The 26043-nt window shown below is 48.9% G+C and overlaps 1 long non-coding RNA gene across 2 annotated transcripts in view; it reads left to right on the forward strand.

The window, feature by feature from the left end:
- The window catches only part of LOC128931859 (uncharacterized), a 131766-nt gene that overhangs the window by 36468 nt on the left and 69255 nt on the right, over positions 1–26043 (forward strand). The window contains exon 3 of one of the 2 annotated variants that reach the window (XR_008480915.2): positions 20503–20605. The exons of the other annotated variant lie outside the window; for it this stretch is intronic. This is a non-coding gene — a long non-coding RNA (uncharacterized LOC128931859). The remainder of the gene's footprint in view (positions 1–20502; positions 20606–26043) is intronic. 2 annotated transcript variants of the gene reach the window in all.

A 26043-nucleotide genomic window follows, 5' to 3' on the forward strand; every position in this document is an offset into this window, starting at 1 on the left:
TGAATAATTTCTGTATTTTTAGTAGAAACAGGGTTTCACCATGTTAGGCAGGCTGGTATCAAACTCCTGGCCTCAAGTAATCCACCCACCTCAGCCTTCCAAAGTGTGGGGATTACAGGTGTAGGCCACCATGCCTGACCAGCAATTTTTTATTTCTTTTGTGTCTTTATAATATTTAAAGTATCAGTCAAAAATACTTGGTTCCTATAGTGATGAGTAATTGCGATGTAATTACTGGGCCACAGACTAGCCCAGAATCCCTGTGGGAAGGGAAATCATCTCCTCTTATTGGGAAGAGCATCAAAGAGCACGTGGCCATTTTTAATCTTCCATAGTAACTCATCATTCAAGTTGATGAACTTGAACTCACCAATCATAAAAATTATCAGCAAATTCATTTTTTCAATGTTTAGCACATAGCAGACATTTTGTTAATAGCTCTGAACTCACCAAGTAAAGCACACGAATGGATTCTCCAAGAGAAATGACAGAGCCTAGAGGGGGCTTTGTAGTCTGGTTAGAGTCATGGCATTTTGTGGACTTCCTTTGTGAATTTGTGTAAATCTCCCAACCTCACTCAGCCTCAGTTTTATTTGTAAAACATAACAAATATTATGTATTGTGTAAAATGATTCTGTTATGCACAACATAAAAATCTTTAACAAAATGGAGACTTTGTAGAGTGTAAATGTTTAATATTCAATATGTCTGTGGTGATGAAGCGAAGAGCTTTGGGGTGAGACCACCCAGAATCTGATCTTAGCTCCACTGCTGACTTGCACATGACACCTTGGTCAACTCACTCTTTAATCCCTTTGAGCCCCACTTCCCTTGACTGGAATGCTGGTGTCACAGTTCCTCTTACATGTAGTGCGTGCCGCACGGTAGACTCAGCGCATGGTTGTTATTTTTGTTGTAGATGTTGCTATTTTGCGCTCTGAGTCTAGAAATGAAGGCCGGAGCTTGCGTGCACCACACCTTTGGATTTGTGTGGATGAGTCAGTGGTGTCCTAAGTGAGGGTTGTCCATTAGAGGCATTCCGCTGTGGCAGGAGCAGCTTCAGAAACAGGGCAGGCTAGGGACAATATTTAGAAAATGTTATCCCAAATCAAGTCTGTTTGCTGCCATGTGTCAGCAAATCTCACAGTGAAAAATGCCTACATCTAAAAATTATTTCTCATGGTCATCTGATTCTCTGAGACAGCTTGTTACTATCTGGTAAGTACTGCATTTTGCAGGTATGTCAGAAGTCCATGTTAGCTAATGAACATCAGTTAATCCTCAGTGGATATGCCTTTAGTAATCAATTGGCATTTGATTAACATGAAAAACTTGCCTGTTAAACCTAAATTAAACGTGTGGTAAGTCTCTTTGAGACAAGTGAGGGATGTTGTCAGGACATACAATGAAGCGTAGGCATCCACGCTCTGTTGTTAACTTGATATGAAGACACCAAGTGTGGACTTCGGTGAAGGCTGTTAGTATTTTAGTGCGCTCTATGTGATCCTTAATGTCAGAGTCTCATCTCTTGCTTGTCCTTCTCTTCTGAAATCTCAGAACACTGAGCTAAGCAGCCAGTTCTCAAAGTGGGCCCTGAGCAGCATTGACAGCACCTGCTAGAACTGCAGGTTCTCGGGCCCCTCCCAGACCCACTGAGTCAGACACTCTAGGGGGTGCGCCCCACCAGTCTGGTTGTTCATAAGCCTCCAGGAGAGTCTGATCCCTGCAGCTTAAGACCAAGGAACTAGGGTCTGGTATCAGGAGAGAGGATCCGATGAATACAGACCATCTCTCCGAAGCTTAAATTCATTAAGCACCAACTAGTAAAATGTCTACACCCAGAAAGCTGGATCTATTTTTTTCTTTTGTGTCTTTATTATGCTTAAAGTATCAGTCAAAAATACCTGGTTTCCATAGTGACGAGCAATTAGGATATAAATGCATGGGTGTGGATATAAATTCCAGAATCCTTGCAGGAGGTTAATATTTGCTTTACATTTAATAGGAAAAGAATGCTGTTGTTTTCTGCCTGGGTTGCATTTTTTTCCTTCTCCTTTTACAAATTGGTTTAGCCACATCCTTTATTTTATTTGCTCCTCTCTCCCATAACTCTAGAATTCGGGTACATTAGAAGCTATCCATAAAGCCCAGTGAGGACATGTGATAAATTTAAGCTGGAGCATTTAAAATGAGCTGGAAGAGTAGAGGGAAGTAAACGCAGCCATTTGCGATGTGGGTGGCAGTTTTTAGAAAGTGTCTGTGGAGGGCCAGCTTGGCATCAGGAAGGGAGGCATTCCCTAGTGGTGTCCGCAGAACAGACACTCCTGTGACAGGTGCCAACTTCAGGCAAGGTGGGGCTCATCAGCAAGCCTAGGCCAGAACACTTGCTGGTGCAGAACGGTGAGAGAAATGTTTCCCCCAAGGACATGATGTGGATGCTGGACAGAAACCACTGGGGGAAGCTTCCTGAGAGGAATTCCAGAATGTTTTCTCTGGCAAATAGGACAGAGGAGGCAGAAAAGCAAACTGGATCTCACTTCAAGTCTTTACAGACACAGATGGAGAGCAGGAAGAAGTCACAGGTCACACGGGTGGGAGACATGGTGTAGCTGAGTGGAACCTGGTCATGTTTAGGTGTGACAAAATGCCATCATGCCACCTATGCGCTGGACACGCAATGCCTGGACTCCAGTGGCTGTGCAGGAGGGGAGACAATGCCTGAAGGAACTCACACAGCACTGCAAGGTCCTCCTTCCATCTTGAAAGTAAGCCATCCTTTCTGAAGAGCCCCTCAAGCCAGAGACTGAACCCCCATATAAAAATAAAACACATGTCAGCTCTGCGAAGCCAAAATGACTCATCAGCTTGTCTCCTGTCCTAAGTGTTGGCTGTGTCGGTCCTCATTCTCTCTGAAAACTTTTGGACTAGGAGTTGTGAAACCAGATTTCTTGTTATTGACTTAGACTTGCTGTTTTTCTCCCCCTTATCCGCAAAATGAGAATACTGGTCTTTTATTATAATAAGAATTGAAAAATGATTACAAAATACAAGGCAAAAAGATCCATGTTATTTAAATATGATGCTTACTGAGTATTATTTTGAGATTCATTTTATGTGCCATACTAGTTTACAAATATTCTGTAATATTTTATCTTCGTAATCAAATCTTGAAAGGAGAAGGCCCCCTATAGCTAATCTTTCTCAGAATCAGCTTAATTCGTTAGTAGGTAACTATACCTAGGCCTCTTTCTAGAACCCTAATGAAGTTGGACATGAACAATTTTTAGACATCATGAGTTTTCTTACTGAGAAGCTCTAAAGGGAAGAGTGAGGGCAGATGTCCCCCCAGGGACCTGGGCAGTAATTACCCCCAGGCATATGACTGGAGGTTCCCAAAACTGCCTTCTACCCAGCAGCAGCAGAGGGGAGACCAGGTTGGCAGTTGGACTGACTGACAGTGATTTCCCTTCTGTTGAGTGATGAGCCCCCCATGAAGAAGGTGCGCAAAGTGGCTTCCTCTCTCCCTGTCCTCGGAATGGTGCCTGCCCGTGACGGTGTCCTCAGGCCCCACTGTTGCTCCAGCAAGACGTCTCGGGATGTCTGTGCACTCAGCCTGGTGACCACTAGAGGAAAACGTTCTCCAGGGCTACCAAGAGGTACCCTGAATTGGGGACACTGAGGAGAGAGGCCGGAATGGCTGATGGTGGGGGGAGACACCCCTGTCTGACTGCACCCTCTCCTGAGACCCTTGGGGCATCCTGGGGAGACCAGCAGGTTTGGAAGTCCTACCCTTTGAAATTTTTATTAAACAGGAACTTCTGAAGGAAGTTTTTCATTATTAGTAACACCCTGACTTGCTCCCCCCGTTGTGACAGGCTCCCCTTTGTGTGGGGCCCCTCCTGAGTCCACATCCTTCTTAAGGAACGGTTTCACCTCCCTTCCTGTAGGGAGGTGATAGGAAGCCAGGGCTGCAGCCCCAGGGAGAGAGAGGAGGCAGCCACTTCTCTCTTCAGTGCTGTTCATTCCAGTTTGGCTCTGACTGTGGCCAGGGAGTGAAGGGGTATAGGATGGAAGGCAGCAGCAAGTACTTAGGCAGCTCAGTCAATGGAGCCCCAGATCTCCTCATCCCCTGCCAGCCCTGTGCTCTTCTTGGCTGGATCTGGGCAGCCTGGGGCAGGACCCAGAGTCCAGGGTCACCAGTTCTCCTTGCCAGGTCCTAGGACCCAGTCCTGTTGAAATTACAGAGCTGATGGGAGTGCCCTGTGCTGGGTGTGAAGCCCAGGCTTTACAGGGCTGCCCATTTGCCACTACCCTGGGTATCCCCTGAGGCCGTGGGTGCATCATAGCTCTTCAGCACACCCACAAACAGACACCAGAGGTTAGGGAAGGGTGATGGCACTTTCAACAGGTTGTTGACACTTAGCAGCATTTTAGAGACCAGCCTGAGTCAGTGCTTCCTGAGCATCCGTACCTGCTCAGAAAGCTGCTTTTGAGCCCGATTAGCTATAAGGGGCCCTCTCATTTCAGTATTTGATTATGAATATAAAATGCCTTCTTAAAACTCTTATAGAACATTCATAAACTAGCATGGCACATGAAATGAAGTCAAAATAATACAGTAAACCTTGTGCTTAAATAGCCCAGATATCTTTTTCTTGAATTTTGTAGTGATTTTCCAATGCCATTTATGTAACGGCCCAGTGTTCATGCTCATGGATATGGGAAGAAAGTCAGCAAGAGTGGGTTTTGGAGACTGGTCTAAACCCGAGTTGGATCTGGGTCATGTGGAAACCAACAGGCAAGATCCTGGGCTGCACTCAGGCCTGTAGCTGCAGATGCTCAGCCCAGGAGCCTGTGTGTTTGACGAGCACCTGGTGTTATTCACAAGCGTCCCGCATTGGCGTGGAGGAGCACTGGAGGGTAGAAACCTCTGGAAAGAGAGGAGATTGCAGTGAAGCCTCAGGGTCCTGGTTGTAGCCAACGAGATGCTTCATGGTTTTTACTTCCTCATCTCTCCACTCCTGGTTACTTTTTGGACTTCCTTTTTGATTTCCTGCTTTCATAGAAGCCTAATTTTTAATATTAAAGTTTCAGTCAGCTCAAGAAAGGCAATCTGTTGTCTCCTTCACACGGTGTTGAAGGATTTCTGTAATCCATTCCAGCAGCGAGTTAGGGGAAAGTTTGATTTAACCCCTGCATCCATGCCTACAATTGCTACTCGCCAACATTTCATTACTTCTTGCAGAATGTAAGTGCCTGTGTCTAAAAATGAAACTGAAACCTTCTAGAGATCAGAGCCCTTCATGACACCAGCTCCCTGCTGTGCCTGTGGGCACCTGATGTTGGATGCTGCACGACCCTGCATCTGTGCGGAGGCCCAGAATCACGAATGGTCTGATGAACAAGAAATGCCACTGATCTGGTTTGCAAGGCGGTCAGCAAAGTGGTGGAGGAAGCAGGAGTCCCTTTCGGTTCTTAAAGTCTTCACTGACAGGGCACAGAAGGATAGGGTCCCTTTTGCCTTTTCCTTCTTGGCGATACCTAAGTCTGGCTCAGATGCCTTTGTGTGTTCTTTTAGAGACTAACAATCTCTACTGCTCACAAAATACCTGTACTTGGGTCGTGTTTGATATGGTGTGGATGCTTAGGGTAAAAAAAAGTCATAACCAGTTCTGGAAAGGAAGAGATGAAGAGAAAGGTTGTAACCTGCTGGGTGGGTCGAGAACACTCCACACCCGTCCCCCAGAATGAAATCAGCTTTCCAAATCATCTGTTTGGGCAGGAGTTTCCAGCCAGTTAGAACTCTCTGTCCTCACTTCCAGTCTTTTAGGGAACACTGTATTTTGAAAGCCAGATGAGGAAGGCAGATGTTTTTCTCATCTCCACCCACACCAAGACTATTGTTTGCCAAGTAAACTGGGTTGGGACTCAAATCCTGCCGAAGCGCTGCCGCTGGGGGCGCTGGAGGCTTCCAGCCTGGACAGCCCTGCCTGGGCCATGGGTGGTGCACCTGTTATCAATTAACTGTCCAGGCTGAACTTGGCAATGAAGGCCAGAATGGGCGTGGGAGGCTCGGCCTCCAGCTAAACTTTGACTTCAAGGTCAAGGAGGAGTTTGAAAGGGTGGGAAGAAAAATACTGCACATTGGTTGGGTGAACAATATTTATTAAATTTAGAGCCATTTATACTCACCCTTTCTAGATTTTGTAGTATTTTTGAAGCAAACACAACTCATTTTCTATCAGGGAAGCGATGCTTAGAACTGGAAAAACAAAGTAGAACTGGCATAAGATCCCATCGAGGGATGGATTTCCTGACTTCGCAGCCAGCCGTTCCTCCATGCGCATTATGCGTCTGGAAACAGGGATCCCACGTGGGAACGCTGGGGAAGTGGAACGTTGCAGGCTTCCCGAAACACAGCTGCCCAGCGCCTGCCCACATCCTCCTCAGCAGCTTGGGATGACCTGCAGCTGCGAAGCTACATGGGCACTGAGTTTCCTCTTTTCAGCTGTGCACAAAGATAGGCCCTTGGCGGGTGTCACCACAGCACAGTGCCCCAGCCTACCTGTTGGCCTCGTGTTCCCCAGGAGTGTTGGGGGGAGAGTGCTGGCCCAATGTCCAGCTCTTCCAGGAGCTGGCCGGCAGCTCTGAGGGTGCTGTGGGTGAAAGCCTCTGGAGGTCTGTTCCCCGGGGGAATATGAGGCTGGCAGTGGCCTGGCACTCGGTTTTCCAGCCACCCAAATTCAGTTGCTCTCTGACCTCTTCCTATGCACGGAGCTGAAATACTGTGCAGAAAGCAGTGCATCAGACCCTTTGCCTGCAGGAACGTACCCTCCGGTGGAGGACACCCACCAGCATAAAGAGAACCAGGGCGACGTGAGAGGCATGGGCAGAGCAGTGCATGCTGAGTATGGACCAGGAGAGGAAAAGCCACTTCTTGCTTTTTTATTCAGGAGGACAAACAGCAGGAAAGGCTTGCTTGTATGGTAGTTTTCAGCTTCCCCCCTGACCTCCTTCCTCATCTCTTTCTTGCATGGCTCACAGCTATTTGGTGTTAAAAACTGAATTTTGGGCAGATAAAAATGCTGGTGTTTTCCTGGTCTGCCTGGCCCTGGCTGCTCCGTCTTGGCCACAGTGGCACGGCTGGGGTTTGGAAAGGGGAACCTGGGGGCCTGTATAGAGCCAGTAACAGCCACGTGCAAGCTCCACCTCTCGGTTCCTGCTCTCAACACACAGTCCAGGGCCGTGGTCACCTGGTGCTGGCTCCAGGGAGTTCTAACCCCAGCTCTGGCTGGGGCTAACCCTGGAGACTTCAGCCAGTCTCCCCCATGCCCCGTGCGTGCCTTTCCAACCACCTTCTTCCCAGCTAGGCTGGGAGGGATCCCTCCAGCCTCAGGTCTCTGGGGTTTCCTCCTACCTAGGAGAGGTTGGCTGGGATCAGTCCCCCCACCCCCACACTCTCCTCCCCTTCCCTGACTTCTTCCCATTCCCCATCCTCTCCTCCCCACCCCAACCCTCTCTTCTCCTGTCCCCACCCTTTCCTCCCTACCCCAACCCTCTCTTCTGCCCCTACTCTCTCCTCCCTACCCCTTACCTTCTCCTCTCCTTCCCCTACTTTCTCCTCCCCACCTTTACCCTCTCCTCCCCAGACCTCCTCCTCCTCCTCCTCCTCCTCCTCCTCCTCCTCCTCCTCAGACCCCCACCTTCTCCTCCCTGCCCCCACCCTCTCCTCCTCATTCCCCATTCACCCCCATCTCTTTGGTGAGGCTGCAGAGTGACTTAGATTATCCCAGAGTGACCTAAATGTTGAAGAAAGTGCTCCCTGTCTTTCCTTTCCCCTCTCTTCCCATCTCTCTGCTACTTCGCCCCCCTTCCCTCCTACTTTGCCCCTCTTCCTTTCCCTCCACCCTGCCCCTTACCCTGTTCTCCTCAGGCCATCTGGCTGCCTGGGAGGGCCTCCCTGGGCACCCACCTCCTTCACAAGAGGGTCCCAGGTCAGGACTGCAGGGAGGAAGCTGGGGCAGGTTCTCAGCTTGGCCTCAGGCTGACCCCAGTTCTCGGATAGAGAAGCCCATATTTGGGGTGTAGCAGAGAAGTACAGAGAAAGGAATGAAGACACTGATGTGGGGCTGGGAGGGTGGGGAGGGCAGAGGGTTGTTAGGACGGAGGGAGGGGAGGTTTATGACAGCCTCTCAGGACGATGTCGATGGGTGGGAGGGGGCAGACACCAGGGAGGCAGAGAAAGCTGGGGGCACCGTAGAGGCAGGCACAGAGAGCTGGTGGCCCTGCCCCAGGAGGGACCTCCTCCCAGGCTCCATGCTCGAGAGTTGAGGTGATGTGGGGTGAGAAGGCCTGAGGTCAAATGCAGGGGTCAGAAATGTGGCTCCGGAGAATGCAAGCAACATTCCAATAGGGCCAGGCTGCCTTAGGACCAAGATGGCAGCCAGGGACAGTGGCAGTGGGGAGCCAGGAGGAGACTGACTCTAACAAGGGCCGTCAGGAATTCCGCCAGGGCCGAACGGTCCGAACGCTTGTGTCACCCAAAAGTCCCAAGGTGATGGTCTTAGGAGGTGGGGCCTTTGGGAGGTGTGGAGTGGAGTCACATGAGGGTGGAGTCCTTGTGAATGGGGTGCCTGCCCTTGAAATGGAGGCCCCGGAGAGCTCCTTCGCCCCTTCCACCACCTGAGGACACAACAGGAAGGCAGTGAAAGGCCCCAGCTATGAACCAGGGAGCCCTCCTCAGACACAGGATCAGCTGGCACCTTGGTCTTGGACTTCGCAGCCTCCAGACGATGAGAAATAAGCTGCTGGTCTAAGGTGTTCTGTTGGAGCAGGCCAGAGTAAGATGGGGCCCCAGAATACAGCATCTCCCTCCCCACCTGCCAGGGCGTCCCTCTCTCTAACTCACCTGAACATGCCCAGGCTGCAGTGACTCTGGGGCCCCAGGAGACTCAGGAGAGGGCGTGTGGGCACCGAGCAAGGCCAGCCACTTCCTTCATGAATTCTGTCACCTGCTAATGGCAGCATTTACAGAACCATCAGAGACATTTAAGGTCCATAAAACTGTGTGTTTACAGGGAGCATCTATGTGAGGAGTTAGCGTTTGCTGAAAGTCAACATGGTGTTTGTTGTCACCTTACAGGTTTTGCTTCGCAAACTTTTCCTTGGTCACTAAGCTTGCCATGGACAGTCGCAGCCGTGGCTGTGATCTCATGGGTGTCCTGAACTGAGTCACGGTGATTTCTAACGATGCTGTGAAACTTAAAACAGATTAAAAGCCAGTGCCCAGTGCTCTTCAATTTAGTACATGTTTACTTTACCAAGAAGATTCACAATTACAGCAAAAAAATGAGTGCTGCGATATTGGCGTGAGGGACCCTGGGTCACTTTGTTACTAGACAGTCACTGCTTTCGCTGCCCTCGCCCAAACCCTCTGCATTTATTGAGTGCAGAAGGTTTGGTGTCTCCTGGGTAGACTTGAGCCTTTCTTGGAGATAAGGTCTTTGCTGGGACAGAGAGACATGGCAGCAGTCGGGAACCTGGTGCTTCAGGAAAGCTGGATGCCAGGACCACTTTCAGGCAGCATTCCTTCAGCTTCGTCTCTTTAGTGAAAAGCTTAGTGAACTCTCTGATGATGTTTAATGTATTGTAAGTTTGCATTTGTCATTCATTGCTCTCACCTCCTAGTCTCTGCCTTGTCTCTCCCTCAGGGCAAAACTGACAGATGAAAAGGGAAACCAAGGCTCCTGCCACCAAGTGTGCCCGTCTCCAAGCACAAAGGTTTCCAACTGTTTACTCACACGGCTCTTCTGTGCCCCCCACCCCAACACCTGTCCCTTCAGGTGTGGGCCCCAACATGTGCTCAGAATTGGGCACTGAGTCAGCAGCTCCAGTGGTTTCCAGGACGCTTTGAAATTGACTTCTGACTTTTAGAAAAGATGTCGTCCCCCTTTCTGCTCCTGCCCTGGAAGCTACTGAAGCAGAGCTCAGACTCAGGCTGCAGAAGTGAGCAAGGGGCCTCTTAGAGTCGGCTCTGGCATTTGAGGGGAATGGGTCGCTTGTCTCTAGCAGCAGGAATGGCAGTGGATCCTCAGCTCCTCTTGAGTGCCTACCAGGTGCTTGGCGCTCTTCAGGCCTTCACGTGAATTTGCGCCTCTCATCCCCATGCAGCACCTCGAGAGTGGTTGTTTTGTCATCCTTGTTGATAAAGGTGAAAGAAGTTGGGCGCAGTGGCCCAGGCCTGTAATCCCAGCACTTTGGGAGGCCAAGGCAGGTGGATCACTTGAGGGCAGGAGACTGAGACCAGCCTGGCAACATGGTGAAACCCTGTCTCTACTAAAAAGATATAAAAATTAGCTGGGCGTGGTGGCAGGTACCTGTAATTCCAGCTACTTGGGAAGTTGAGGCAGGAGGATCACTTGAGCCCAGGAGGAAGAGGTTGCAGTGAGCCAGGATCACACCACTGCACTCCAGGCTGGGCAACACAGAGAGACTCCATCTAAAAAAAATTTTAAAAAGGTGAATGAAACCTGGCACAGAAGTGACCTGCTCCAGGTCACAGAGCTGATGAGTGGTGCGTCCTAGAGGTCGTGGTCTGGGGTGTCCCGCTGTTAGACCTCTGCTGTGTGAGGCCTCCTGCTCATTGCCTATTCTCTCCATCGTGGGAGTTCCCTGTGGAAACCTCCCAGTGGCCTCACACAGGCTTAAGAGAAGCCTTTTTCCTTAGTCCCTGCCCCCACACCCTCACCCTGGGCAGCCCTGCTCAGGTTCCCTGCCCTTTTCCCCACAAACCTCTCTTTGGATATGGTCAGGCTGTGCTGTGCTGACCAACCCCAGAACCTTCTGGTTTTTCTTTTTCTTTCTTTGTTTCTTTCTTTTTTTTTTTGAGATAGTCTCACTCTGTCACCCAGGCTGGAGTGCAGTGGAGTGATCTTGGCTCACTGCAATCTCTATCTCCCCGGGTCAAACAATTCTCCTGCCTCAGCCTCCTGAGTAGCTGAGACTACAGGCGTGTGCCACCAAGCCCAGCTAATTTCTGTATTTTTAGTAGAGATGGGTTTCACCATGTTGCCCAGGGGCACGGTAGCTCACCCCTGTAATCCTAGCAGTTTGGGAGGCTGAGGTGGGTGGATCACGAGGTCAAGAGATCGAGACCACCTTCCTGGCTTAAAACAAACATGTATTTTCTCTGGGCCCAGAGTACAGGTCTCCTAACTCCAGGTCCAATGTGGGTGGCCCAGAGGCTCTGCCTATGATGGGCTCTGCTGGGGCCTTGGAGACTTGGCAGAAGGGGGAAGTGGAAGTGGGTGCTGTTAGGGTTCATTGCCTCAAGTAAGTCATGCGGCCACATGTGGCTTCCAAGAGGCAGTGCAGGCAACCCTGTGCTGGATGTGGGTGGGCTGGGACCTGATGGGGGTGACTCTGTCACCGGATATGCTTTCGCCCCTGAGGGCCCTGGCTCTGGTCACACCCTTTGTAAGGATGCTGGAACTGGTGTTTCATCTGGAGGACAGATACAGGGTCCCCTCCTCTGTGACGGTACTTACCAGACAACATGAAATAAGCCCCATGGCTGGCCACCATCACCTCAGTCTGTTCTTCTGTCTGGCATTCTTCTGTCTGATATTTTCCTTTTTTGCCTATCTATCATCTATCTGTGTATCATCTGTCATATATGTATCATCTGTCTATGTATCATCTCTGTACATGTCTATCATTTACCTGTCAATTTTCTATCTGTATCATCTGTCTATCATTTTTCTCTATCACCTATCATCTATCTATTATCTTTCTCCCATCTGTCACCTATCTGTCTAATCTCTGATGGATGCTCCCTGGAAGAGCCTTCTGGTCTGTTGCCCCTCACAGTGTCCCCAGGCTGGAGCCATGGCCACCGTGTGGTAGGTGCCCAGCAGTTACTTGCCAAATGCATGTCTGACTGGGAGGCCTGTGTGTGGTTGCAACATGAAAAGGCCATGGGGCAGGCCACAGTCGGCATTACCGTCCCCTCCTGTGGCCCTCACTCCCATGGGTGATGGCCGGGAGAGGCTTCTGTTTTTCGGTGGAGGCAGAGAAGCAGGGGGTGGGATCTGGAGAGGGTGTAAATAGTGATTAGAAGGAATGTAGGCATGCAGGGGAAATGAGAGCGTCTGGGCAGCTGTTCTCTATTATTTAATGTTTGCAGGATATTTTCAGATTCCAGAAATTTTTGGTGGTGCCCTTGAAGAGTTTGAAAGTCTAAAATCACCACTGAACAAGTGAGCCTTGTGTTGATTTAGTGAAACTGTTTACCACCTGTATTCGTTTCCCAGGGTTGCCCTAATAAAGTACCAAAAGAGGTGTGGCTTCAAACAGCGGAAGCCGCAGAGGCCAGAAGTCCAAGCTCAAGATGCAGGTGGGGCCGAGCTCCTCCTGAAGCCTGTCGGGAAGGAGCCTTCATTGTCTCTTCCAGCTTCTGGTGGTCACCAACTTGGAGCTTCTCGGCTTGTGGATACCTCACTCAGTCTCTGCCTCTGTCCTCATCTGGCTCCTCCCTGTGTGTTGTAACGTCTTCCCGTCGAGTACATCTGTCCCTGTGTCTCTCTTCCTCTTCGTGGAAGGACGCCAATCAGATGAGATCACGGTCCACCCTAGTCATCTCATCTCAATGGGGTTGTATCTGCAAAGACCCTATTTTCAAATAAGGTCACTTTCATGGGTACTAGGAGTTGAGTCTTCCAGATGACTTTTATGGGACATAATTGAGACCACAGCAACATTGCTGACCCTGTCCTTGCATGTTCACAAGTCACACTGCAACCAGCCCACTATTGTTCTTTGTCGAGGGGCCTGACCAGCGCCCTGAGTTGTCCCCTTGTTTCCGGGGCCCCCGACTGCTCAGCTTAGCTCCATCTGACTGACACTGCCAGATGGTGGGTTTGCTCGGTTGAGTCGAATGACCCAAATCTGGGGCTTATTTATCATATGCAGGTGCCATGTTTGAGAGCCACTGGATGGTAAGCCATAAATTAGAAGGAATGGTCAGTTATATTTTCTTTAAGTTAGGAAAGCTCCCTGGCCTGCAGTCGGGAGACCTGGTTTCAGCCTAGTTTTGCTGCTTATTAGCTGTGTTGCTTTGGAAGTGTTACTCTCTCACTCTGGGTCTCAGTTCCTTCATCTGTAAAACTAGGGGATGGAACCACAAGACTCTAAGGTCAAGTCCAGCTCCGTAGCATCAATGCGTTTATCAATTCTGGAAAAGATAAGACAGTTCGCAAAATGTCTTTGTGAGGTGGTGGTGTTTGTGTTTGTTTTTAGCTTATGTGTTGGTTCACGGAGCCAGATAATCAAATGTGAATGAGTTTTCAGTTCTTCACCTTGAATAATATATTTTCCCTAAGAAGCCAACACGACTTTTTCTAATCAGGGTTTCCAAATCATTAATTAATTCATTAAATAACTCAGTCAAGGTCCAAATGCCAATCAAGATGCACAAAGAAGAAGCAATTTTTTGCTCTGAGTTATAAAACCAGCCAAGCACATCGTTGGTAAACGGAATCTGGTTTGTATGCAGCGTGGTTTGGTGAAAGGAGATGCTGGTGTCAGTGAGAAGGCAACACAGCTGCTGTGGGTCTGGGGCCCAGATGTTTGGTGGCTGTTCCGATCAGCCTGGCAGCATAGGCAGCCCTGCCAGGAGATCCAGCAGGAGCCAGGCCTCGCTCTATGGGGGTTCCTTAATAAGCCCTCGATGCCTGTGTGCTTCCTGGGCAGCAGCAGGAGCAGATGGAGGCTGTGTTCCCACACCGGGCCTCCACCGCTTGTGGTGGGGAGGCACGTGTGAAATGGCTCAGTCCCTCCTTGGGTTTCCCAGGACCTCCTGTCAAGCGTGTTCTCTCATCCTGCTAGTCTGGCCACCCTCGTTGGCTGGAAAGGTTGGCTCCTGTGACGGAGCCACAGGAGCAGCTGTGAAGAGGGGAAGTCTAGCCTTAGGTGAGGCTGGAGACTGAGAATGAGGGATTCAGACAGGCCTCTCTGGCCTCAGCTTGCAGGCTGGCTGCTCAGCAGCCGCTTCTCCCTGGTTTGCACATTTGTGAGGATTTACTTTCTTACAGAGAATATTTTAGGAGTGTCTCCAGGAAAACTAAGACCACTGCATGTTTGCGTAGTTTGACCAGTGTTTCTCAAAATTTAATAATATATGCACCCCCTTTAAAGGACATCCTTTTTTGATTTAAATATGTTTATTATTCCATTACATAAGTGTACAAATATAAAACTGGGAAAAAAACTTTGTATTTAGTTCTTATACATATAACCAAATCACTAAAACAAATTTCCAAATTTCATGTGAAGAAAATTATAACAAATAATATTCAGATTAGCATTAATTGATTGCAATGACTGATGTTTTGCTGAGAAAAAGACTTAATGAATTTGTTTTTAGCTGCCAATTATTATTTTGACATGGGAATTAATTCATTAGTGTCCTCTATGTAATACTGAACAATTTTTTTTTTTTTGAGACAAAGTCTTACTTCTGCCACCCAGGCTAGAGTGCAGTGGTACAATCTCAGTTCACTGCAACCTCCACCTCCTGAGTTCAAGTGATTCTTTTGCCTCAGCCTCCCGAGTAGCTGGGATTACAGGCAGGCAAGTGTCACCATGCCTGGCTAACTTTTCTATTTTCTTGTAGACATGGGGTTTCACCATGTTGACCAGGCCGGTCTCTAACTCCTGACCTCAGGTGATCCAGCCACCTCAGCCTCCCAAAGTTCTGGGATTTCAGGCATGAGCCACAGTGCCTGGCCCGAACAATTTTTTTTAAAAGGATTTGCCAGAAGTCCTTCCTTGAATATTGACTGCTGGATTCACTACTAATGAACCGTCACCACTTGGTGTGTACAAAGAGCTAATCCAAATAATACATCTGTGCCCAAAATAAATACGGTGCTAATGCTAGGTTTGGCATGTGTTACTGCTGTGTTTTGAGCAATGACTGTTCCCCTCATGTTCCTCTACTCAGACTTTTACAAAACCTTTGTTTGTACCATAGGTGGGAATGGAGTACTTACATATTAAGACTGTTACAAATCAAGCCCTCTTTTCTTTGCTCACTAGCCTCTAAAATAATGGTAAAACTATTATGTTATCTCATTGGATCTAAGATGCCTTGTGATTTTGTGAACCATTAGTAAAGAAACACTGCTGCCAATTAAAATATGAAACAACATCAATGAAGGATATGAAAATGTGAAAAAAAATGCATGTTAGAATTAATGCAGTGGAGAATTTAGCAAATATTTGTATAGTTTTTATGTGTTAGCGTTCTTAAAGTGTTTATTACACCAATTCATTCAATCCTCACAACACTCTGTGAGGAAATGTATCAGCGAGAACAGGCTAGCTTTTGCTATGGAAACAACCACCAAATCTCAGTGGCTTAACTCGACAAATGTTTATTTCTTGTGCATGTCAAGTCATTCGTGGTTCTCAGCGACTGTCCAAGACTAAGTGGAAGCTTAGCTTTCTAGGCCGCTTCCATCTTAGGTCACCAGAAAATCAACTTCAGCTTTCCTGATTACTTCTTTTCAGGAAGAAACTTGGAGAATTGTATACCAGCTCTTTTTTTTTTTTGAGATGGAGTTTCACTCTTGTTACCCAGGCTGGAGTGCAATGGTGTGATCTCGGCTCACCGCAACCTCCACCTCCTGGGTTCAGGCAATTCTCCTGCCTCAGCCTCCTGAGTAGCTGGGATTACAGGCACGCGCCACCATGCCCAGCTAATTTTTTGTATTTTTAGTAGAGACGGGGTTTCACCACGTTGACCAGGATGGTCTCGATCTCTTGACCTCGTGATCCACCCGCCTCGGCCTCCCAAAGTGCTGGAATTACAGGCTTGAGCCACCGCGCCCGGCCCACCAGCTCTTAAATATTTATCCTCCAGAGTAACTCACGTCACTTCCACTGATATTTTGTTGGCCAGAGCATTTCATATGGCCACACCTAACTTCAAGGGAATGTGTACCTGAAAACAGAGGAGAACTAGAAATTTCACTGAAGAGTAATGTTTGCCCCAAGTGGGTTATACCCATTTTACAGTTAAGAAAACTAAGGCACAGAAAGGTTAAGTAACTTAGCCAGGGTTCTAAAGCAAATACGTGGCAGCGCCGGGATTTGAACCCAGCCACTGTAGCTCCAGAGCTATGCTGTCAACCACCATCCTGTGCTTTCTCTCTGAAATGTTTTGCATTATTCTGCCATACTGGTGGGTTTCATGATGTCACATGAAATCTACAAGATAATGTGAGAAAGCAAAGTGTATGGAAAGGCTTCTCAGTTGAGAATTATCATTTCAAAACAGAAGTGTTGTTTAAAAAACTGATTAAAAAAGCAAAGAAAACCCAACATGAATCAGTAACAGTGGATGCTGGATGATTATAGGGTTTTGTCTTGAGAACATGGTACTCTAAAGGCAGACAGAAGTGCATAGCAGCATATTAAAGGCTCAGTAGATTTAGATGATCATTGGGCTTAGAAACAGACATAAACATACACTTTGAAACAGCATAGAGCCAATATATTATTTTAAAAAGATTTTCAAAATGAAGACACAAAATAAAATATTCCCAGAGCTAACATTCACACTCCTTAAACTGATAAATGCACTTCAGTTTCAGACACATGACTTAGAAGCTTTTAAACCCACAGAGGCACAGAGACCCTGAATACTGTTCCGGTGATGAGGTGTGGTTGCTGTGGTCTTTTTCCATTTTCACAAGCTGGTTGGTATTATTATTATTATTATTATTATTGGATACATGCAGAGGTCACTGATGGCATATGATTATCAAAATGCCAAGTACCAAAGATTTCCTTTGCTTGCTCCAAATTTGTCATTCATTTATCAATGTATTTTTTTTAATAGAATTGTCAAGTTGGGCTTTTAAATCATTTTAGGTCCTCAGATCTTAAACTCATGAACTGGCAAAATGACGTGGTAGTTATTCTCAGGGGTCAGGCTTTTGGTATTGAAGTTCATCACTCTTTTATTATTTTTTCCCCCAAACGACCCGTAGTTAAGAGTTTTAAAAGTCCCAGGTGGCTGACTGTAGAAAGCATGGGTGGGTGGGAGACGTTGTGAGATGGGGACAGGGAGACCGGTCGGGAGGTTAGTTAGCTGGGTCCAGTGGGGACGTGAAGTCTGACAGCGCTGATTATTATCGAGTGCCGTTACATACTGTGCATATGCAGGGGAATGCTGAGCTATCGCAGGATATTGGTGTCATTTTAAGATGAGGGAGTTATTGTCCTGGGCCTTGTAGGCCAGCTGTCTCTCATTCTTCCCTTAAAAATATACCCAGTCTTACCAAAGCATCAAGGGTAGTTACTTTGCACTTTGCAGAAATAAACAGGAGAGAAATACAGGCAGACTAATATGGTGTAGTTATCACACAGTCAAGTTCATTTATTCAGAATAGTATTGGGAGCATCCAACCAAGGGCTGGCCTGAACATCCGGGGGAGGAGAATCACCCTGCCGTGGGTGGCACTTCCCTGGAGGCTCAGGCTAGACAGCCGTGGAGACGCAGATGAAGGTGATTCGTGTAGACAGATCTGCATGGGGACAGCTGCAGGTCATAGGGGCTGTGTGCGAAGATGGGCCCTCTGCAGCTGGGAAGCTCCAGCACTCCTCTCCAGGCAGAAGCTGCTAGCATTGGCACTGTCACAGCCCAGCTGCCCAGGAACTGCACCTGCCAGACAGTCTCCTCCCCATCAGGCCTTATTCCAAAGGTAGGTATAACACTATAGCTATAGGGCAAGTGGAATGTCTTCCCTGTATTCAGGCCAGCATATGTTTTCTGTGTGCTTACTATGTGGCAGCTGAACTCACTCACCTGCACTCCTGATGAGCGCAAGAGGCCATTATTGTCCTCAGTTTACCACTGGGGGATCAGAGGCACCAAAAGGCTAAGTGAACTGCCCCAGGGCACACGGACACCACTGTCCAATGTTGCTCTTAACATTTTTAATCAATAATTTTCAAAATATTGTAGTTTTCAATAAAAAAGTAGGCTCAAGTCTTTTGTATCAAAAGCATGTTTAGTTCATTTATCATTCATTCACTCTGAAGTTCTGGGTGTAGGGGATAGACATGCTGGGAAGCTTGCCTTTGGAAAGATTGCAGTGCAGCGAGGATACGCATGTTAGGCACACATGTGACTATGATAAAAATCACTGTGTGGTGGTGTGACTGCCACAAAACTTCCAAAAAGGAGTGACCCCCCCACCCCCAGCTCAGGTGGCTGGGTGAGCTGCACAGACAGGTGGGCCTTCAAGACCAGGTATGAGAATAAGACTAATGTAGAGGTGGGGCAGAGGCGAGGCTCTGTCCTGGGAAATATGGCCAGTGGGGTTTCCAGGATGGGGGCTGGGGGCATTTCACCTGCTGCCCTGTAGTCTTGGGGATATGGAACAGGGATCTAGGTGGAAGTTTCTGAAACACTCTGCACTGACAAGCATGGGCAAGCCTACGGTCATCCAAATGGAGCTCAACAGATCTGGAGTGCTGGCAGATGGAGGGATGAAGGAAAGGGGAGTGGGCCTCAAAGCGTGGGCTGCAGACCCAGAGGAGAGGGTGAAAGAGCTTGGCAAAAGGCAGAGTGGGGTGGGAGTGGGAGCTAGCCCACGATCCACTCTACTGCATCATGAGCATGGCTGTTAGAAACCAATATGCCAACCGGAATAAACATTAAACTCAAAGCCAGCAGTTAAGTCCCTTGTTCTTCAGAATTTGGAAAGGCTCTTGCGGGATTATTTAGATGATCTGGTTCACTTAATAAAAACGACTCAGATAACTTTCAGCTTCATTTTCTCCCCTCAAGCCTGCCGTAGGACACTCAAAATCATCCAAGGATTTCAGCTCCTGACATAGTTGTCATCATCCTCTAAAAACATAGGCAGAGCAGCACGCACTTCAGCCTCGAGTGACACACAGGGGGGTTGACCACGAAGACACTGAAGAGGCACCAGTGTGTGCCCCTGCACACTGGCTGTTGCTGATGTCTGTAGGGGCTCTAAGTGAGGAGGAAAGCCAGTTCACAATCAGTGTCTGTGTGAACCTGAGTGGGCAGTGAGATAAAGATCTCTCAGAGGAAAGGAACATGAAGCCAAAAGCCTCTTCCAAATAGCTGTTCATATCAGTGCTGAACTTTGCAATGATCATTTTGTGGACTTTTTCTAACAGAGAGTCATGCAGGTTATGTAAGATTCAGACTCCGCCAAATTTGGAAGTGTCCTGGCTGAGAATGTCTGTGGGGGACTAGGTGACATCTCTTGCATTTAGATATGTGTTTTCTTGCTTCCTCAATTCCATACCCTCTTAGGATTGCAGCCTCAAAGGAGAGACAGTCACCCCAGTGTGAGCAGCACGTGAAGGAAGAGAAGAGGCACTGCCTCCTAGGGCCTGGAGAGGGAGTGCATGTGCTGGGGGCGCCCCTGCCTGGAGGCAATGGGGTCTTATTCGTTTAGAATCTGGGTGCAGTCGGAGCTGCTCCCACTCTGTTCCTCATTTATCCCCGCTGACCGCATGGATTCTTTCTGCTGCTTGTCAGCATCCATAAAAAGTAAAAGTCAAAATAAAAAATAAAGCCTCTAAATGGAGACTGAGACTGCGGGAAGGCAGGTCTCAGTGCTCCTGAGCTTCTGTTTATGACGGAGTGCCCTGTGGTCCGCTTGCTGCACATGGTGACATGCATTTCACTTCTTAGGTGACAGTGCCTGAACCCTGTGCCTTAGTTTCTTTTGTATCCCATAGCATTTATAAATAGACCTTATCAACAGTGAGACCTCTGTGGATACCCACGAGTTCAGCTGCAGATAGGGGTATTTGTGAGTACCTGCCGACCCCGCCCCCTGAGCCAATGAGTTGGATGTACCTCTGCTCATTTACAGATGGAAAAATGAAGTACAGAGAGGTTCACTGACTTGTCAGTGTGTGTAATTAGTTCATTTATTCAACACATTTTAAACTTTATGGGAAAAAACATTCAAGGAATAGAGAAAGGCCCATTCATGCCTGATATTTATTGGGCCATAAAAACTGGACTTTTCACAACTGAGGGACCATTCTGCAGGGTCCGCCTGGACAGGGCGGCCAGTCAGGGGCATAAATTTCAGGTTGCACACAGTGTGCACTCTTACCAGGTCTGGTTCAGAATAGGGAGCAAAATGTGTGTGTGGGTGTGTGTACCTGTGTGTATGTGCATGTGTGCTCACAGCTACATCCCTGTGCATGCACACATGTGCTGGCATATACGTACATGTGCATGCACACATGCTCACCTATATGTACGTGTGTGTGCACGTGTATGCTTGCACATCTGCATGTGTGCATGTGAAGAGAGAGGAAGACTTAGAATGACAGGGGTTGGGGGGACTTGAGGCCACATCGTCTCCACCCAGAGGTGATGGCCCTGGGAGAATCGATGCTTTCTCACTGCCACTGCATCTCTCTGTTGTATTCAAGGGCCAAGAGGAAAACAGGCCCAGGAAGGAGGGTGACGGAGATGTTTGGCTTCTTGCTCTGACAGCCTGAAGGTGACAGATATGACAGGTGGAACTCTGGCCAGGTGAGAGCACAGCAAACCAAGGAAAACAAGTCTTTGAGGTAGGCAGTGGGCCCCAGGGATTCCTGGTAGACCAAGATCAGGAAGCACGTGCAGGGAAGAGATATCTGAAAATCAAGTAATGAACTGGGGAAATTGGGCTGCAGAGGAAGTGGCCATGATTTACCCACCATGCCTGCCAGGCGCAGCAGTCACTGCTTTGTACTCTGCTGAGTGTGTGGAGGCCAAGTGGCTCTTGGCTGTTTTCCAGACATCCCAGAATTGAATTGATGGGACCTGCGTGACAGGTGCTAGCTAGCAGGAAATGTAAAGAATCAGGCCTGAGCTGGGTTTCTTGTTCTCTTTTCGCAGGAGTGTTTCCTTCCCATACCAAACCAAGGGAGTTCTGTGCCAACATCCTTCCCCCTCCTTTTCCTCTGGGGCTGTCTTACTCCAACTTGCAGTCTGTTTTGTGGTTCCAGCCCAATGGGCTCATCAGTTTATTCAACTGGCTTTTAAAACGGCCTCATTTGTCCTGACATGGGGAAAGAGGCCACAGTGTGACCAGAGAAAAATGATGGTGGCCCTTCTGCACGGCATTTTGAGTCTGCAGGTCTCCCTGTGGCGACACGCCTAGGGGCCAGTCAGGACCACCCCTGCTTGTGCTGCAAGCTGAACTATTGGTAGAAAATGTGGGGTCTGCTGGCAGCCCACAGTCAGGTGCTCAGGATCAGCATCTTGTCACCCTCAGCCTCAGGCCAGGCCAGCTGGCCCTGCCTACGCCACGGGCATGGCTGAAGGGCAGAAGGCCAGGCCAAGGATACCCGGGGCTCAGTTTTCCTACCTGCAAAATGAATACTGTCAGGAAAGGCAAGCAAGGAAGGAGTGAGAACCATTGGCAAGTCGGCGAACATGGGGCTCTGGGAGTAAAGCCGTCTCTGGGTTCCTTAGCCCCAGGGCTGCCAGGAGGGAGCAGGAAGGGGGCTCACTGCAACCTCAACCTCCTGGGTTCATGCGATTCTCTTGCCTCAGTCTCTTGAGTAGGTGGGATTACAGGCACACACCAACATGCTTGGCTAATTTTTAGTAGAGATAGGGTTGGCCAGGCTGGTCTCGAACTCCTGACCTCAAGTGATCTCTGACCTCAGTCTCCCAAAGTGTGAGCCATTGCGCCTGGCCCTTCCTTTCATTCTTATTCATTGTTAATTCATTTTTATCTTCCTGGCTTCTGACCTGTTGCTGACCCACCAGCTTGAGGGATAGTGTTTAGGTAGTAGCTATGACTTTGTTGATACACAAAGAGATTTCCATTTCTATACTTTGCAAGAAATTGAGATGGAATCAGCCAAGATTGCTGCTAGTTACGAAATTATGTAACTCCCTGAACTAAAAACAGACGAATACTTGACAGTTGTGACTTTTGGTGTGTTGATGCGGTTGTCTGCTCATCTCATCCTGCCCATGTCTGATAGATCCGCTGCCATCAAAGACCAAGTTCCTGGTGTGGGTGATGTTGGTAGAAATCACTCCTTCAGTCTGAGGCCATTTGCTAGTTTATTGTGTCATTGTGGATTAATCCTGAATAAGCATTGACGATACTATAATAGTCATATAAAAACCCACCAACTGTTTCAACTTTGTTTACTGAGAATTAGCATGCACCAAGGACTTACAGAGTGCATTAAATTTAAAGGCTTGAGACCTCAAGGCTGTGCCAACTGAGCTTGGTTGCCAACTACTTTCAGCAAGATTGCCTTTTCCTGGGTCACCTTGTAGCATTTGCTTTTTAAAGAAGGCCTATGTCGGTTTCCTGTTTTGTAGGCACACTTCTTTGTGCAGAAGGATTCAAATTATTATAACAACTAAAAATCAGAAAAGCTCCCTGTACATTCATGTACTTTAATCCACGTTTTAATATCATAGAAACAGACACACCATAAACACTACAGTGTCTCGCTCTTCTCTTCACAAGTAGGTCTTGGGGCCCATTTCGTATTGGCATAAATAGGTCTGCTGCATTTTAAAATGGCTTGGTGGGACGTTGCTGCATGGGTGTGATTGATTTTAGCCAGTGTTTTTGATAGCCAGGTGGTTTTCAGAGTGCCACTACAAATAAGGCCGCAGTGAGCATATATCTTTGACTGGTGTGGACTTTAAAGCAGATTCCTGTCCTGATAGGGCCTCTTTCTCTCTCTTCAGGGTGTGTGGCCTTGGTTGGAGAGGACTTGTAATCAGGGGTGACATCAGGAGGTGGATTTGTTGTGGTTGTCGGCACTGGGTGCTGCCTTTCTAGGATTCCCAGCTCCACGTTGGTCCCTCTCTGCCGGCAGCCCCCTCACCCCTCACCTCTCACAGTAGTCTGTAGAGGTGCCAGAGTCAGGACTGAGAGTCAGGAAGAGCCCAGACCCGACTGAAGCTCTGGACACTGCTGTCCGGAGTCATAGCAACACAGTCGTCACTTCCCAATTCTCTTTCACTAGCCCAGTGGTTCTCAACTGGGGCGGTTTTTCCCTTGGGATATTTGGCACTGTCTGGGGATAGTTTTGATTGTTGCCACACTGGGGCAGGGAGTACCTACCATTGGCATCTCCTGCGCAGAAGCCAGGGAAGCCACTGACATCCTGCAGTACATGGCATGGCACCTACAGAGTCCAGCCCCAAGTGGCGGTAGTGCTGCTGCTGAGAAGCCCCGCTCTGGACTTTTCTTTACAAGAAGCAGGAAAACATCTATTTGCCGCTCCTTGGTTAAAGGATTCCTTGGACTCAAACAAGTCCCTGATGCACATGGGGTTTCTATTGAGATCAGGCTTGGCCAGACAGAAACCAGACCTGGCAGCATGGCATGCCCAGGGAAGGGGAGAGGCTGGGCTCTTCCGCTCCTACGTGCATGAGTAGGAGGTGAAAGAGCTCTTCACGGCACAAGCAGCTGGTCACTGCCAGTGCCAGCACCAGCTCTCAGGGACAGCATCTGCACGCTTGTAATGGGAGTGGAGCCCCGGATAGCCAGTGTCCAGTACGGATGGAGTAACTGTCATAGGCTGCCAACTCTCTTTCCAAGAAGTGGATGGATGTAAGGAAAAGGGACTCCCAGATCCTGTGATTCTAGTTAGGATTGCTAGAATCCAGCCAGGAGTGACATGGGGTATTTAAGTGGTCAGAGGAAGATGAGAGTAGGCAGGGAGGGGGCCGTGATCAGAGACAGGCAAGGCTGTATTCATCCCCTTCTCAAAGCACTTTAATTCCCAGAGAAGGGAGAGCTGACCTTCCAGTTACTGCCCTGACAGAGTGTGAGGAGTCTGAGTGGAGAGTTTAGGGCCCAGGTGGCAGAACTGAAGATAAGGTATTAGGAGCGGTCCCAGAGGGCCCCTCCCTTTCCGTGGCTCCCGGGTGCAGAAGGCAGGTCGGATGCAAGTTTGGGCCCTTTCAGCTCCCGAAGCAAAAAGAAAAATGACTCTTCTACCCTTCAACTCCCGCTCTCCCTTCCCCTTTCATATTTCTTACCAGAGGTGATTTTCATATGACATCTTGGGGGAGCCCGGGGCAGACTCGGTAACCCACCTAAAGTGGTCGAGTCGCCACCCATTACTAAAAGCCACATCAAATTCTTTGGTGCCTGTCTTGCTTTGTTGATAATTATATGGAATAAGCTACTCTTGCATAATTGGGGTTAATATGAAACATGCCAGACTGGACCTAGGCTTTTGGTGGGAAGAGGAACAGAACTGGAAGGAGGAAGGAGCCGGGATTTCTGGAGGTTATGGCCTGTACTGGTTGGAACTCTGGGATGCAAGGTCCCCATTCAGAGTGGCCCCTGGCGAGCAGCTGGTACTCCTTGCTGCAGGGAGGCAGAGACCGCACCTGCTGGAAGTGACTCTAAGAAGGCAAACATGTTCATTCTGCTCTGGGGTCTTGTATTGTCTGCTCCAGTGTGCGGTGAGAAAGGGGCTTCTCTTAGAGATGTGGAAGGACCTGCTCACCATGGCTTCAGCCCTGGGGGATGGGCTGATGGGCTCTGTCCCCAGAATTGCCACATCAGGAGCTCAAGGCTTCAGAAGCCCTCAGCCTGGCCACAGCAGCCGCAAATCCAACATGGCTTTGGCCCTTACTGCCCCTTACCACCACTCCCCGCAGATAGTCATGGGGTCTTTCTGAAGCTCTTGTGACTCTGTGTCCTCTACCAGAGCCAGGCCCATTGGGACCACTGGTGTCTGCGTTGCGGCATCTTCTAATGCAGTACCTGGTGCACGGTGGTCCCTGGAGAGGAAGGGATGCCTACTGCACGTGTTTTCCTCTGTCACACTCCTCTGTCACCTGCTGAGCAGACTGCGGGCTGGGACTTCTAATCAGCATTGGGGGGTCAGATGTGCTTGTGTTAATGACCTGGTGACAAGGAGCTCGTCGTCTGAGGGAGAGAGAGATGCATGGACTTGCCTGAGCTGTGAGTCCCCCTGGGGGATGTGTGGGTAACAGCCGCTTCCTGGGCCATGAAGGGACTGAGGCCCTTGTGTCTGGGGTCTGGGCATGGGAACGAATCCATAGAGTAGGCAGAGACTTGGCCAAGTCCTGTAGGTGACCTTGGGGTCCCTGGAGTGGAAGCATCCCAGGTGCGGCAGGAAGCAGGAGGGAGGCTGAGGATCCGACAGAGCCGGTTGCTGGGGAAGGGCGCAGGCTGCCCGGGGCTGGAGGGGATGGTGAGGGCCAAATTGAGGGCCTAAGGGAGGCCAGCTTGTGAGGACCAGAAGCCCTCTAAGGCTTGGACTCTGTTTGGTAGGCTGTGGAGACCTCTTCCAGGGCAGCTGGCAGGGGAAGGCACTGTTTGTGTTTGCACTTTCATCATTTACCCTGGAAGCATCTGGTAAGTGAGCTCAAAAGGCCACGTGCCTACAGGCCTCAAGCACAGCCACCACAGAGTGCACGGACCATGTTTCAGAGGCAGGTGTCTAAGAGCTTGCAGCTGTCCTGTGAGATAAATAAGTACTGTCATCATCATCCTCATCTAACAGACAAGGAAACTGAGGCACAGAGAATTCAGGCCTCTTGTACAGGGTCACCCACTAGTAACTTACAGGTCCAGGGTTGGGCCCAGATGGTGCGACCCCAGGGGCCAGCTGCTGTCCACCAGCCAGGCCTGCTCCTGAAGGATGCTGCGGGACACGGGAGGCCTGAGTCCAGGCAGTCCCAGAGGAGAGGAGAGGGAGGGGTCACTCATGGACCAAGGCATTGGCCAGATCTGCTTATCAATGAGATGAGGGCCATGGGAGACCCCTGAGACTAGGCCTCAGATCCTGGCCCTGAGCCAGGGTATATATCGATTTCTAAGTATTAAATGGCATGAGCTCCAGAGCAGGGGCTTTTGTATTCTTTATTTATGGATTTATTTACTGATGCATGAGGGTGCATAAGCGAATGAATTTCCTTCCTGCCCCATAAAGTAGACAGTGAGTGCTGGGCGCTCTGTCAAG

The sequence above is a fragment of the Callithrix jacchus genome, chromosome 4 (genome assembly GCF_049354715.1).
Source record: "Callithrix jacchus isolate 240 chromosome 4, calJac240_pri, whole genome shotgun sequence".
Classification (NCBI taxonomy): Eukaryota; Metazoa; Chordata; class Mammalia; order Primates; family Cebidae; genus Callithrix; species Callithrix jacchus.